Raw genomic sequence first — 13274 nt, 5'->3', positions numbered from 1 at the left:
GGGGTTCTACTCATAGCTTTAACTTTGAAATATGGTCAGTTGTGTAGTAGCATGGGAGCCTTTAACTATTCTTGTTCCACTGGCAGCAGCTTTTAGAGACAAAGGTATAATGGCAGTTTTTTTTCCAGTGTACTGGGGAGTCAAAATCAGATTTAATTAACATTCTATTCTAAGTTACCATCGCAGCTCTTCCTCTCACTATTATGTGGCTGTTACTCATCACATAGCTTTGCAGTTGCATGAGAATTCTGTAAATGATAGGAGGGGCAACAGTTCTGACTCCAGAAATGAAACTTAAAATTGTGAAAGAAGCAGCAGCAAATTCAGGTGTGTCTTTCTGTCTGTGAAAAGATCCAATGGTGTCCATCAGGTTTTGTTCAACAGACTTTGGTGAGTCCTTATCATCACATTGATTGGTTGGTTGAATATCCATTGATACTAATTATTAGTGGCACTCTGATCATGTCCTGTTGTTTTTACTGTGATTCTGATTACAACAAAAACAGGCTGATTTACACACAAATACACTGATGAAGGTAGCTAATGTAGAGCGGTCAGGAGTAAAGTAGATGAAGTGTGTGATTGTATTTCAGCTTCTTAGAACTGTTTATTGATCAATATTTTAGCTGTTTCACAATAAGAAACTAAATAGCTGCAAAAAAAGAAAAAATACTTTTATTGTAACAATATGGAGCTTTAAACAGCAGAATTACTTGAGGTGTTTTACATAATATAATATTCTAATAATGTCCATGGTAAAGGAGTGAATGAAAGACTTAAAATACCATAAAGCAGAGAATCCAGAATAACCAATTTCAAGGAACTCAGTGTTTTGCAGCCTTGCACAAAACGTTTTGCTCAGCTGCAAAACTTGAAATTAGTCAGTGTCAACTCCAAAAATCATATTTTTTTAACAGTGTGGTCTAGATATATTTGTAATATATATTTTTGCATATCGTCTATTCATTAATATCAGCATTTTTTTCTTAATCACTCAGACTGCAAGCATGTCGTCTGCAAGCTGTCTTCTCTCTGAAAAGCAGTTTCTGTGCTCCATCTGTTTGGATCTGTTTAAAGATCCACTCACCACACCATGTGGACACAATTTCTGCAAGAACTGCATTACCCAGCATTGGGATGTAAATCACTGCTCTCAGTGTCCACTCTGTAAGAGGGACTGTGATGCAAGACCTGAGCTAGAAATCAACACCTACATCCGTGAGATGGTTGCTCAGTTCAGACTTAAAGCTCAGCAGAAAGCCTGTGGCAGTAACTCAGAGCAACAAGCTGCCAAACCAGGAGAAATTCCCTGTGACCTGTGCTCTGAAACCAAACTGAAAGCCCTGAAATCCTGCCTGGTGTGTCTGCTCTTCTACTGTGAGACTCACCTAGAGCCTCATCTGACATCGCCAAGACTGAAGAAACATCAGCTGATGGAGCCTGTGGAAAATCTAGAAGAAATGTTGTGTAAGAAGCATGATAAAACTCTAGAACTGTTCTGCAAGACTGACCAGACATGCATCTGCTGCCTCTGCTCGGTTTTAGTCCACAAGAGTCACCAGTTTGTCCCTCTTAGCCACCAATATGAAGCAGTTAGGGTAGAGTTGAAAAAGATGGAACCTGAACTTAAGAAGAAAATTCAGATTAATAGACTGAAAGTTCAAGAGATCAAAGAGGCTATAAAAATTGTAAAGATGCTGCAGATAGAGATAAAACAGAAGGTGTTCAGGTCTTCACTGCTCTGAAGGTGTCTGTTGAGAAAGCCTTAGAGGAGCTAATAAACGAGATAGAAGAGAAACAGAAAACTACAGAGAGACAGGATGAAGTCTTCATCAAAGACCTGGAACAGAAAATCTCCGAGTTGATGAAGAAGAGCTCTGAGGTTAAGGAACTCTCACAGGCTGAAGGCTACCTCAGCCTCCTCCAGAGTTTCTATTCCCTAAAAGCTGCTCTACCCACCAAAAACTGGACAGAGATCAGCATCCACCCACCTTCTTCCTGGCATCAGCATTTTGGGTGAGCAGCAGGTGCCAGACATTTTGTGTGGCTCTAAGTCCATAATAACAGCTCAGATCTTTGCATGCATCTTAGTCTTTACCCCATTGAGTGTAGTTTTTAATCTCTAATCTTGACTTTTGGGAACCATAAACAATGACTTCTATTTTTCTTTATTGGGATAGAGGAAATGTTCAGTCATAGAGTCATTTAGACATAATCACTCGGACTGTAGTGCACTGTCCGAGTGATGCTGACAGAAATATAAAGTTGATATTTTAGTGCAGTATAATGTGAGCCAGTGGGATCATATATATGTTAAATAAAATTGTGATCAGAGAGCATTGAGAGATCTCAAATATGGTCTTTGTTTGCCTTGATTTATAATACCAGAAGACACAAAGCAGACCCAATATGCTAAATAAAACCTAAACAGCAGTGCTGAAAAATCTCCAAACTTTCCTTAACATAACTCATATAGTTGTTACTATCAACTATATGAAACACAGAACTGAGATCCTGTAAAACAAGACAGAAGGCGATACTACGCTATTAAGTCTGATATCAACAAAACCTTGCCATTGAAGACACAATGTTGTAAAAAGCCTAACTGAGAATAATAAGAGATCTTTTATCACAAAAGGAGTACTTGTTTTTATTACTTATGATTTACTTATTATTATGGCATCCAGAATACATTTATTCACTACAGTTTTGTGGGCATGTGGAAAAATGATCAGAATGAAGAGAAATACTTATATCTACAATAATAAAGGTTCAGGCCTTGTTATAAAAAAATAAAAAATATGGAGATCATATTCATTTAATAGAAATATATGTATCTTACAGTTGAATAATGAACAATGACCTTGATGAGCCCAACATGTATTGTATGTATGTATTGTATTATGTATTTACTGTATGTGGGGCCAAACATAAATATAAAAGGGAAGCTTTAATAAAAGTTAGAAATAAAAATATGTTTTGAGATGAAAAGTGCTAATTTGCTTTTACAAAACTTCACACTGGCTGTAGAATGCAAAAACTGTTTTCCTTTTTTGTTAAAAAGTATAAAAACCAATGCATTTTTAAATAAATTACTGCTGTAATGGGAAATGTTCTGATTCATTTTCATCCAATTCTTTTTCAGAACCATATGAGAGTCTGTTTTCTTAGTCAGGGACATTCATGCTCTGTTTAATGGTATCACTTGTTTGGAACTCGGAGTCCTCTCACACACATCACTAATGGTCTGTACATATCACAGTTATGAATATGCATTCATACCTTGGCTGGCAGTTTCAATAACAACCACAAAATAGAAAAAGAACAGAGTTTTTGTTTGTAATTGGTTGTCACCAGAAGCAATGTGCAAATATAAAGTTTGTCTAGATTTGAACTGCACTGCAGTGTCTACTTTTGTTTTGTTTTTTACATATGAATGGACTTTAATTAGACAGCAGTCAACTAAATTAGATGACTGGCCTTACAAACTATGCTATAGCTTCACACGTTGTGTATTAGTGCATTGAAACATACCATCTCCAAAAAGTTATGTTTTACCTTCTGTGCATGTTTGAATAAAAATTGTTGAAATGCTGTTGCGATAAAGAGGAGGTATGTTAAATATGTGCGGTATCAGAAACAATTAAGGCACTAGAGGAAACAAAACACAGCCACAAATTTGAACAAATGTGACCATTAATCATACATCAAACACACCCAAAAGAAAACTTTTTTATTTTAAGTCAAAGCCCTGTCAGCACACAATGATGGAAAACAATAAAGATGTTATCCACCACACAGAACCCTGACAGCTATAAAGCTGTCATTATATGATCATGAAGTCATTTCCATGCCAAACTTGAAAGCATATTATTATCATTAAACAGCAACAGTAAAATGTCAATCAATGCCAGGCCATCATTGCCTCACATTTATTGCCAGAGATACCCACATGCCCTGTCTTTTTTTCCTCATCTGTTTTTCATCATGATCCTTATAATCACCTCTGTGTGTGCCACTGGTCTGTGGCTTCCTCAAACTTTTTCATTTTGATTTTATGGATAGTCCAAGTAAAATAGGTTATGCTCAGACAAACACTCAGATTTGATATCAGTTTCATTCTACTGACACTACAAACTACTGTATAAACAAACATTAAATGAAGTAAGCAGAATATGACACAAGAACAACGAAAGATTAAACACAAGGCAGTCTATTAAAACAAACAAGGTCAAACTAAGTCTCATTGATGTTGGAAGCCAAAAAAAAGGGGGATTTTAAGATAACTCTTAAAAAGTAGGAGAATAGAGTGTCTCTAAGTTACAGATGTAGGTTATCTTCAGTTGAGAAACAGAAGATAACCTGAACTTCCTCCTAGACCTTTGTACCTATAGGAGCTGCTGTTTTACCTACATGAGGGATAGAGAAGGTAACCAGGAATAAAGAAAGTTATAGTGGTAGTGTGGGGCAAAATCATGTAATGTTTACAAATTAAAATAGGAAATTTTAAATAAACCTGACAATGCACAGGCAACCAGTGGAGTGAGGCCAAACCAGGCGTGATGGGTTCGGTTTTTAAATCGGACCTTAAAATTTGACAAAAACTATCACATCTGTTTAAAACACTGCAAAGCATTGAAAACCAACTCCATGATAAAATGATGTATGAAACATCATAAAAGAATGATTGACCAAGTTTTTATAGCCCTTTGAGAGAACAACACAGCTTGCTACACTCCACTCAGATAGCAGAGCTACGACTTCTCTTGGAAACAAGATAACTGTACAAAGAACATACCCCTAGCAATGTTTTCAACAGAAGTTGAGTTGTGAAGTTCACTTATTAAGGTGACTATGTGTTGTGTTTACCACCACTGAAGAAAAAATAAATGACTCTGTCCCCCTAGTGCTGCTTGTCAAGGCTTGCAAGCATTTCTGTCAGCTCTGAGAGACACAAACAGTTGTTACCGACTAACTGTGTTCACCAATTTATAGTTGGCATTCCAGCTGGTACCATAGTTGGGGGAATAAATACAACAGCAAAGCTGAAGAGTTGCCAGAAAAAGCATGTTAAGATATTGCGACAGAATGAAGCAGAAACAAACTTAACTCTATGATGTAAACAAAAATTTGGTCAGGAACTTAACGGAAAATATTTTCTGTTTCTGATCATATTTTAGATCATCATATTTTTGTATTATATTAGTAATATATTTATACTAATTTTGATATATAAAATTTGAGAGTAAACACGTCAACTTCTTGCATGGTCCTTAACACCTTGGAATTTAGACAAATATTCTTTTATAACATGAAAGAGAAACGACTGTCTAAAGTTTTTGAATTTACTGGAGATATGAAATCTTTATGAATAATCCCTTTAATTAAATATAGACAAGAAAAACAGGTTACATGAATGTCACTAGCATTTAGCATATGGTGCAGCTTTATAGAGATTCCACTTACTTATCATGAATATGATATGAATAAAATATGTCAGTGGGAAATGCCTTCATAATTGCTTTCAACTAAAAGAGCAAATATTAATAAAGCAGCATGCGACTTTGCAATACTGATTAATACATTTTGGGTGTAGATTTATGTGGTTATTTTCACAAACGATTAAGTGTATTTGGTGGGAACCTGCACTTAAAATGAACTACACTACTGTAAAAGAGAAAAAATCTCAACCTAATGGAAAAATTGCAATTTCAAGTATTTTTGAGAAACATTAAGCAAATTGAAGCATTGCTGGTTTAATAATACAGGCCCTAAGGTACAAGCAGTAGTACATTGAAAACATATTGAAACTTTAAATTAAAAGGAATGAGGAGTGCTGCAACTGTACTAATTCTGAATACCATGAGAATTTATGTAGAGATAGAGAGCAATAAAGACAATGTAAATACTGTTGTCAGAGCAGATGAAGCTGCACATGTTTAAGCCACAACAACTGGAAGATAATCTGCTCATCTGGGCCGCTAAGATTGGTATGTTGTGTGTCATTTTTTTGAAATTTGGTTATTATGTGAGTTTAGATAACGACCAAGATGTCTTGTTTGTTGTGGAGTAGAGAAAACAATAAATTTCACTGGCGGTTCTTGAGTATTTTCACTATAATTCGAAAGAACACTTACTAAAGTCAGTTATCTGTCCATCTCTTGTTTTCTTTGTCCTCAACAACTGTTTTTTATTTCTAGTTTATTCTTCTATATCTTTTTTTCTTGTAAAGTGTCCTTGAGTGTCTTGAAAGGCACTAACAAATACAATGCACTATTTCTCTACTTAAAAATGGGCATTAAGTTGTACAGTGTTTAAAGAAATTGCATCCCTCTATAATTACAACTTAGACACTCACTGTGCACTGGGTATTTGCTGACTACAAGAGTTTATACATTGCAGCTGCAAGGAAGACCTTGACTTGGACTACAGAGGGACTAACGCTGCCTGTGGTGCATTCCTTATCTGCATATTCTTGGGTCTGCATTTCTCTTGCTTTTCCATACAAAAGTGTAGAAGCTGTCTAATTAGACTTCACGGGTCAAAGGCTGCAGTGCTGGAGGAGAGATGGTTTCCCCTGGGAAGGACATGGCTATGCAGCTTACAATTCCTTCACCTTTTTGTTCACCATCATAACTACCAGTTGTGCTAAACAGCAAGAAGACAGCTGTGCACTACACCCATACAAATACAATTCTGGTCTTCTACTCAATTTGTTCAAGTGTTGGAGCTTTTTATTGACTGCATGCATTGAAGTTGTAGCCCTTGAATAATTGCTTCTGACAAAGGACTTGCAGTGTTATTATTATTCTCAGTCATAAGATTTAGGACTTGCACAAACACTCCTCTGTAGGTCTCTGGCTGCTATTAATTTCCACTGTTGTGTAGAACGAAACAGGTAAATGTCTCTGTTTTAAGACGGGTGCATTCAGCACAACAGATCGAAACATTGCAACAGTGATTCATAAGTGGTCCACGAGTAGTACCTTCACAGATAGAACAAACTATTTATCATCAATTACAGAGGGAGGACATATATATCTGTTGATGTAGTTTACTTTAATACTAACAGATGCAAAACCCCAGAATGTCTGGTGTTTAGAAAAGTTTTTTTAGAGTGCAATCTGTTCCAAGGTTCAATACAAATACATAAACAGGTGTTTTACATAGTTCAATTATCACAAATGATTATATGAACTAATATGCCTTTTATAACATCATATCAAATGAATATCCTCCCCCATCAACAATGCATTTTTGTCAGTGCAAATGCTGTTCTTTGAGTATCTTTGTCATTTTCAGATCATTTGCTGAAGACACGATAGTGTGAATCTGAAAGAAAATAAAACAAGCAAATATGAGATGTATTCCATGATTCCTTTTCCTTCATTTTTCTGTTCTCCAACAACCCGCTTGTTGATCGTGTTACTTCAGCTAAAAGCACCTGTCCACCATGCCAACTCCCACCTCAAAAGTAAATGGGGAAAACAGAATAAATTGGTAAAAGCAAGCCCAGTAAAACATTGTCAAAATATTGAGTCTTAGATTTTTTTTCTTAATGGCTAATCTTCTCACTGCAGCAGTGAAGGTGGGGATGTGGAAGGGAAGCTAATAGTGGATGAGGTTGGAATGAAATTGTAATAGGGGAGTTGCGAGGGATACCAATCTGCAGGGAAAGCTAGTTTATGCAGAAATCCAATTTAAAAGATTGGCTTAGTGACTCAGTTATTGAAGGTAAACCCAATGGAAATTATAAGGTAAATCAAAGGTGAAAGTATGCAAAACACTCTTGCACTCAGGTCTGTCACTCTCATTTGCTGTTGCTCCATTCCCTTATTACAACATATCACCACACTGCTTACCACTGAGACGTGAGCAGGCTGCACGGAATGAAATATAAGCATAACTATTAACTTTTTGCCTTTATGGCTTAACAAAACTTAACATTTATGAATGCCCCTGAAACTGCAATGTGCCAGCCTTAGAATAATGACTAGCTCCTAATGCCTTCCCTGCTGTCAATCAAAATAATCCAAGTAAGACTGAGTGCCATTGACATAGACTTGTTTGCCTTTTGAATGTGTTGGGATATGACCTATGACAACAGTGTTTTTTTTTCCCTCCACTCGTTCATAAACTACATATGAAGCAAAAAAGGCTGCCAAATCTTATATCTTTCACTGGATGAGAATCAAGGAGAAGATGGTTGTGAGTAGGAGGTGGCAAAACTAGTCAAGTCTTCATAGCCAAAGCCAGGCGTTTATCAGGCAATAATGAAGCAATAATAGGGAAACAAGATATTTTTTAAAACTATGACATATAATCCATGGTTTGACATTATGGAATGACATTTTAGATGCAGTTTCCTTTTTGTTCTCCCCTCTGGGATGTGCAGGGAAAGTAATTTGTTAGATCATAGATAGGAGGCTAATAAATAGCTGTGCAAGCGACTCACTATTCATTTATCCTGACCTTTTCTATCAGGCAAAATCAATTGTCTGTTAATACGCCACTAATAGTAAGAAACCTTTGATTTATTTGGCTCTCAAACCACACTGATGCTTTTCACATGATTGTGAGCACATGTCCTGTTATTGCATTTACCATCGCAGGTGAATGTTTACACCATGACAAACACAATCAGGCAACAATATAGGAATCTGTCTTACTCTTTATAAATGAGGCTTTCTAGAACAAAGAAGGTTGGTACATGAATCTCGGAATGTGCATGAAGCATAGTGATGCTTTTTATCCGCAACTTTCTGTGGCATCAGAATTCTCTGTTGAATTTTTTGCTCAGGTGTTTCTCTTTCCCCCTTTACCTAAAAGGTTTTCCCCTGTTTTTCTTTTTAATACTCCCAACAGTATAAAAATGTGGTTGCTAGGTTCTAAAATGATGCAGCATGTATACAGAATTGTTTTCAGTTTGTCCATTTCTGTGCCAGAAAAAAAGGTACTGTTTTGTCACCAGGCATTTGGAGTTTCTCTCTCAAAAGAAATGGTAGAAAGGTACACAAATATATCACCTGCAGCTGAAGTGATATTTACTTATTTGGAAACATTCCTGCACACTGATTTATGATAACTGAATAAAACATGTTGCAGGTAACAGTAACAACTGAGGACAAAATCTGGGTAGTGATTGTTGTTTAATATTTTAAGAGTTTTGAAGTTTGGGAAAGTAAGACGCACTCAAATTAGATTTTTTTTTTGCCCACACATGACCCATATCTTTTCACCCAAGATAGATTTGAGCCAATTTTATATGCGATACTAAATCGAATACTTACTTCACAACTCATTGAGTTTTTCAGAAAGTGTATATTGCCAGTTACACTTTCAATCCTACAACGCCTCTGTTTATGGTATGATTTCTCTGTTGTAAGCAGAAGGATTATGTATTTTGCTGAACCTCCTGAAAAGCAGAATAAACACCTTGACAGAATAATTTATTTATGCTGTCAACATTGTATTTAGTTTCATTTTACTCTATATCCAGACCGCAGAATGTGTAAATAGAGGGAGAGCCACAACAGGAGGTCAGTTGTCAGTCAAAGAATGTGAATATTGCATACATGTGACAACAATGTGATCAGCACTTTACTAAAAAGAAAATGGAGAGCTATCAGTGGATAAAATTATATATTAGAAAAACCTCTAATTTGTTTTCTGGCAGCATGGGTCAAAGGAGGTTCTGTGACAACTATTGTATTTATATTTTATATTCACTTCTTCTGACATGAGAAAATAAAAGCACATCTAGTAGGAATCCTAGATGAGCAAAAGCTGCATTACTGATTATTTAAACCACAAAAACATACCGGAAAACATGCCCTGAGAGATTACAAATGCCAACTTTACGTCTAGCACAGCCTTGTACTGTTAGTGCCCCGCATTTTTATCAGCCTTTCTACCTTTCTCACTTACCTCAACTCCCCAATTTATATGTAAATGTACCTTCTTTAAACATTGCTATATGCATATCTGTCCATTTTAGGCAGAAAACCTGAAAAACACAAATAAATAGCTTGGGTCTTCACATGAAAAGCATCCGTATGAGTCATTAAAATTCAGTGCTTGCAGTGTGGCCCAGTGAAAAAAGAAAATATCACAGAAGAGTGTACATTCTCAACCATCTGTGACAAGTAGTTTGTGACCAAAAATATTGCACTGTACATTCTGTAATAGCTAAAAGTTGGAATAAAAATTCAGACAAGTAATAAACTTGATGTTAAACAAATATCTGAGAACATCCTTCTAAACTGGCAGTAAAAGGAGGCAAAATTACTGGCTGTAGCGATTAAAGATGATGTTCCATCTGCCAGTCGACAAGTTTTATTATTGTGAAAACAATGAAAAATAAAAGATGATTGACTGATCTGTCAATAACGTTTTCCACAGGTGGAAGAGTTACAACTTATTCATTTCAGGAATTTCATTGCAGTTTTTCCCCTCTCCAAAGACACTATAATTCTCAATAAATAATGAATCCATTCAATGACAATGTACATAAACTTGTTGCCAATCCTTAAATATTTAATGCAGTAAAGTACAGTTAATCTGGAGTTGTGTAGTGCCATAATGTTGAAGTTGGCATAACTTTCTATCACTACTTAACAAGCGATGCATCTCTCATGTTTTTTTGTGTGTGATTTTTTTTACCTCTAACCTCAAAAGTAAAACAAGGTTTTCTGATGCAACAAAAATATATTTGCCCTAAATATGTGCTGCAAAGGACACAAAGAACATAAGAAATTGTGAAGTGTGGTAGTTTTGTGGGTGTTTTTCTTGTGTGGGGTTAATGATGAAAAAATGCTGCGCTTAAACTTTGTTTTGTGCAGCAATAAGGGTTTAGTTTTTTTTGTGAATAACTATAAATAATTACTAAGTATTACTACTAATAGTAATTCAGATCAAAATGAAATTAGGGAACTACTTCATTGTGAAGAAAATACCCAATTAGTTCAGTCTCAGCTATGTGCAACAATAACAAAAAAAATCTAATTAAATAAAATCAACATATCGGTTTTTTACCAAATGGATATAAAATAAAGGTCATTTTATTTTAAAACTTATTTTATTTGGACTAAAACAAAATAAGCATCAAGCATCATGTAGAAGCCATCATATCAGAAGACAAGCACATTTACGTTTAAGTTATTTAACTGGTTTGTGTGCAGGTTTATGTTGTTAGCACATTGTGAAGCAAAAATCTTTCTCAGATGAATATGACCACAAAACTAAGACTTCATTTGAAGTAGTACAGTGCTTGAGTAATTGGCTAAAGAGCAGGGACAGTTGGGGTTTGGATGTTACACTGAGCATTAAACAATGTAAACTGCTACTAAACTTATGGAATATGTCTTCTGTGTTTTACTTGATTTTCAGTAGCGGTTGAGTCACACCAGGCAACAGAAATATATAATTTAGAAAGCTGTTGTTCTCACTTGGGAGACTGTGGCACAAAATGCTTGAGCCAGATCTCATTTCTTTGAACTTGAAATGCTACAGATGGTTCAGCGGAAAGAAAATTCATCTCTCAGGATCTTAGTCACGTCTTTGCTGTGTTTTATCCTATTTCGAGAGGATATTTCTTTCACATTATTCTTGTCAGATATAGTTTTTAATACTTGTCACCTCTTCTTTTGTTCACTCCAGGTTCATATTTTTAAGGCACAGTGCTTTTCTGAAGTATTCAAATCCCTTAGTATTCATTTTCACCTTTTGACAAGCTATAGCCACAAAATATCATGTCTTTCAATTGGATTTTATGCGATAGACCAACACAAAGTGATACATAATTGAAAAATAAAAAGGATTAAAGGTTTGCAATGTTTTAAAATAAAAATCAGAAAAAACATGGAGAAGATTTGAACTCAGTCTCACACTGTGAATCACTCTTGTGTATGTGCTGCCAACAACATCCTCCTGGTTCTCTACTAAGCTGCAAATAGTTCACCACAACAGAGTGTGCAATGAATGCTAGGGATAGTTCTAATTTCCACAGATGATGTCAGATGAATAGTTTTCCTTGAATAGTAAATTGTTTCTCTGCCATTAGCCCATTGAGCAGCGTGATTGATTGAGAGCACTAAGATCACCCCTCTTGCTCTGATGGGTTATTTTTGATATAGTGAGCAAAAACTTTCAGCTAGTGAACTAGTTATTTTATAGATTCATTAAACATAGAGTGAAATATTTCAAGCCTTTTTGTCATTTTAATTATTATAACTTAAATGTAAAGACAATGCAAAATTCTGTGTCTCACAAAATTAGAATACGACAATAGACCAATAAAATGCACATATAAAAGAATGTGTACACACAATGATAATTCTCTTCTGGTTATGGTGAGTAATTTGCCATAAGATTCATCATATGGCAAATTATGAATCTTTTCATAATTTGCATATGAGGGAAGTGATTCTGACAGCATCTGACCCCAGCTACTCCTGCAGTCTTTAGAGATGGGGTCATTTAGACCCGACATACTTTTTGTTTGTGAGTAAAAAGATCCATACAAAGTCGCACTGGACCCATGTGTACTTTTACAAGCTTTTTTTTTTTGTGGTTTCGGAAATTGACAGTCTGGTGGGACAACACCCTGTTTCCCCACTGTCCAACTTTGACATTTTCCACGCTCCATGGGCTTTAAGACCATGGGAGGGTTAAAACACTTTGAAGATCAGTACTAAAACACTCTCTAAAATACTCCTACTACATCGCTCCATCTTCAGATTTTTAGGATGTATTCTTAAAGGTAAACGATGGGTTGTGCAATTAAAAGTGGAGTGAAATAATAATGCAGTCTGAGACATCAAATATGGAACTGTCAATGGCACCTCAAAAGAGGATTTAAAAGTGGAGAAACTTATGCATGTGTGAAATAGTAAGCTAGTGGGGATAGGGACTGTGGAGGGAATAGATGAAAAATCAGAGGGAGGTACAGACAAATCTGCTGTATGTCTTGAAGATTTACTGTAAGATTTCCTTTTGAAATGATTCACTGAAGCAACAAGTGCATTTGTGTCTGAAAAGCTGATTTTTTAACAGCATCTGTGACCAGCATTTGTGTCTTTAGTATTTAAATGACCTCACAAAAATAACCCTATTGAAATGTATTTTTTTAATACATTAACTTTGAAAAACATAATTTGTGCAGCAGTCAGAGATTTTCATCTATGCATGTCTTATTCTGAACTATGCATGCCAATTATGGAGGAGGCCCCAGTGGTAAAACTAGTTCTTACTAGGATTACTTAGGTGCACAACAG

General features: G+C 35.7%; 1 pseudogene; it reads left to right on the top strand.

Annotated features, from left to right (window-relative positions):
- The first annotated feature begins 1007 nt into the window (after nt 1-1007).
- Nucleotides 1008-2020, top strand: LOC102236385 (annotated as a pseudogene).
- The last annotated feature ends 11254 nt before the right edge of the window (nt 2021-13274 follow it).

The sequence above is a fragment of the Xiphophorus maculatus genome, chromosome 6 (genome assembly GCF_002775205.1).
Source record: "Xiphophorus maculatus strain JP 163 A chromosome 6, X_maculatus-5.0-male, whole genome shotgun sequence".
Lineage (NCBI taxonomy): Eukaryota > Metazoa > Chordata > Actinopteri > Cyprinodontiformes > Poeciliidae > Xiphophorus > Xiphophorus maculatus.
Note: the sequence above shows the minus strand (reverse complement) of the source record. Positions and strands in the feature narration are given on the sequence as shown.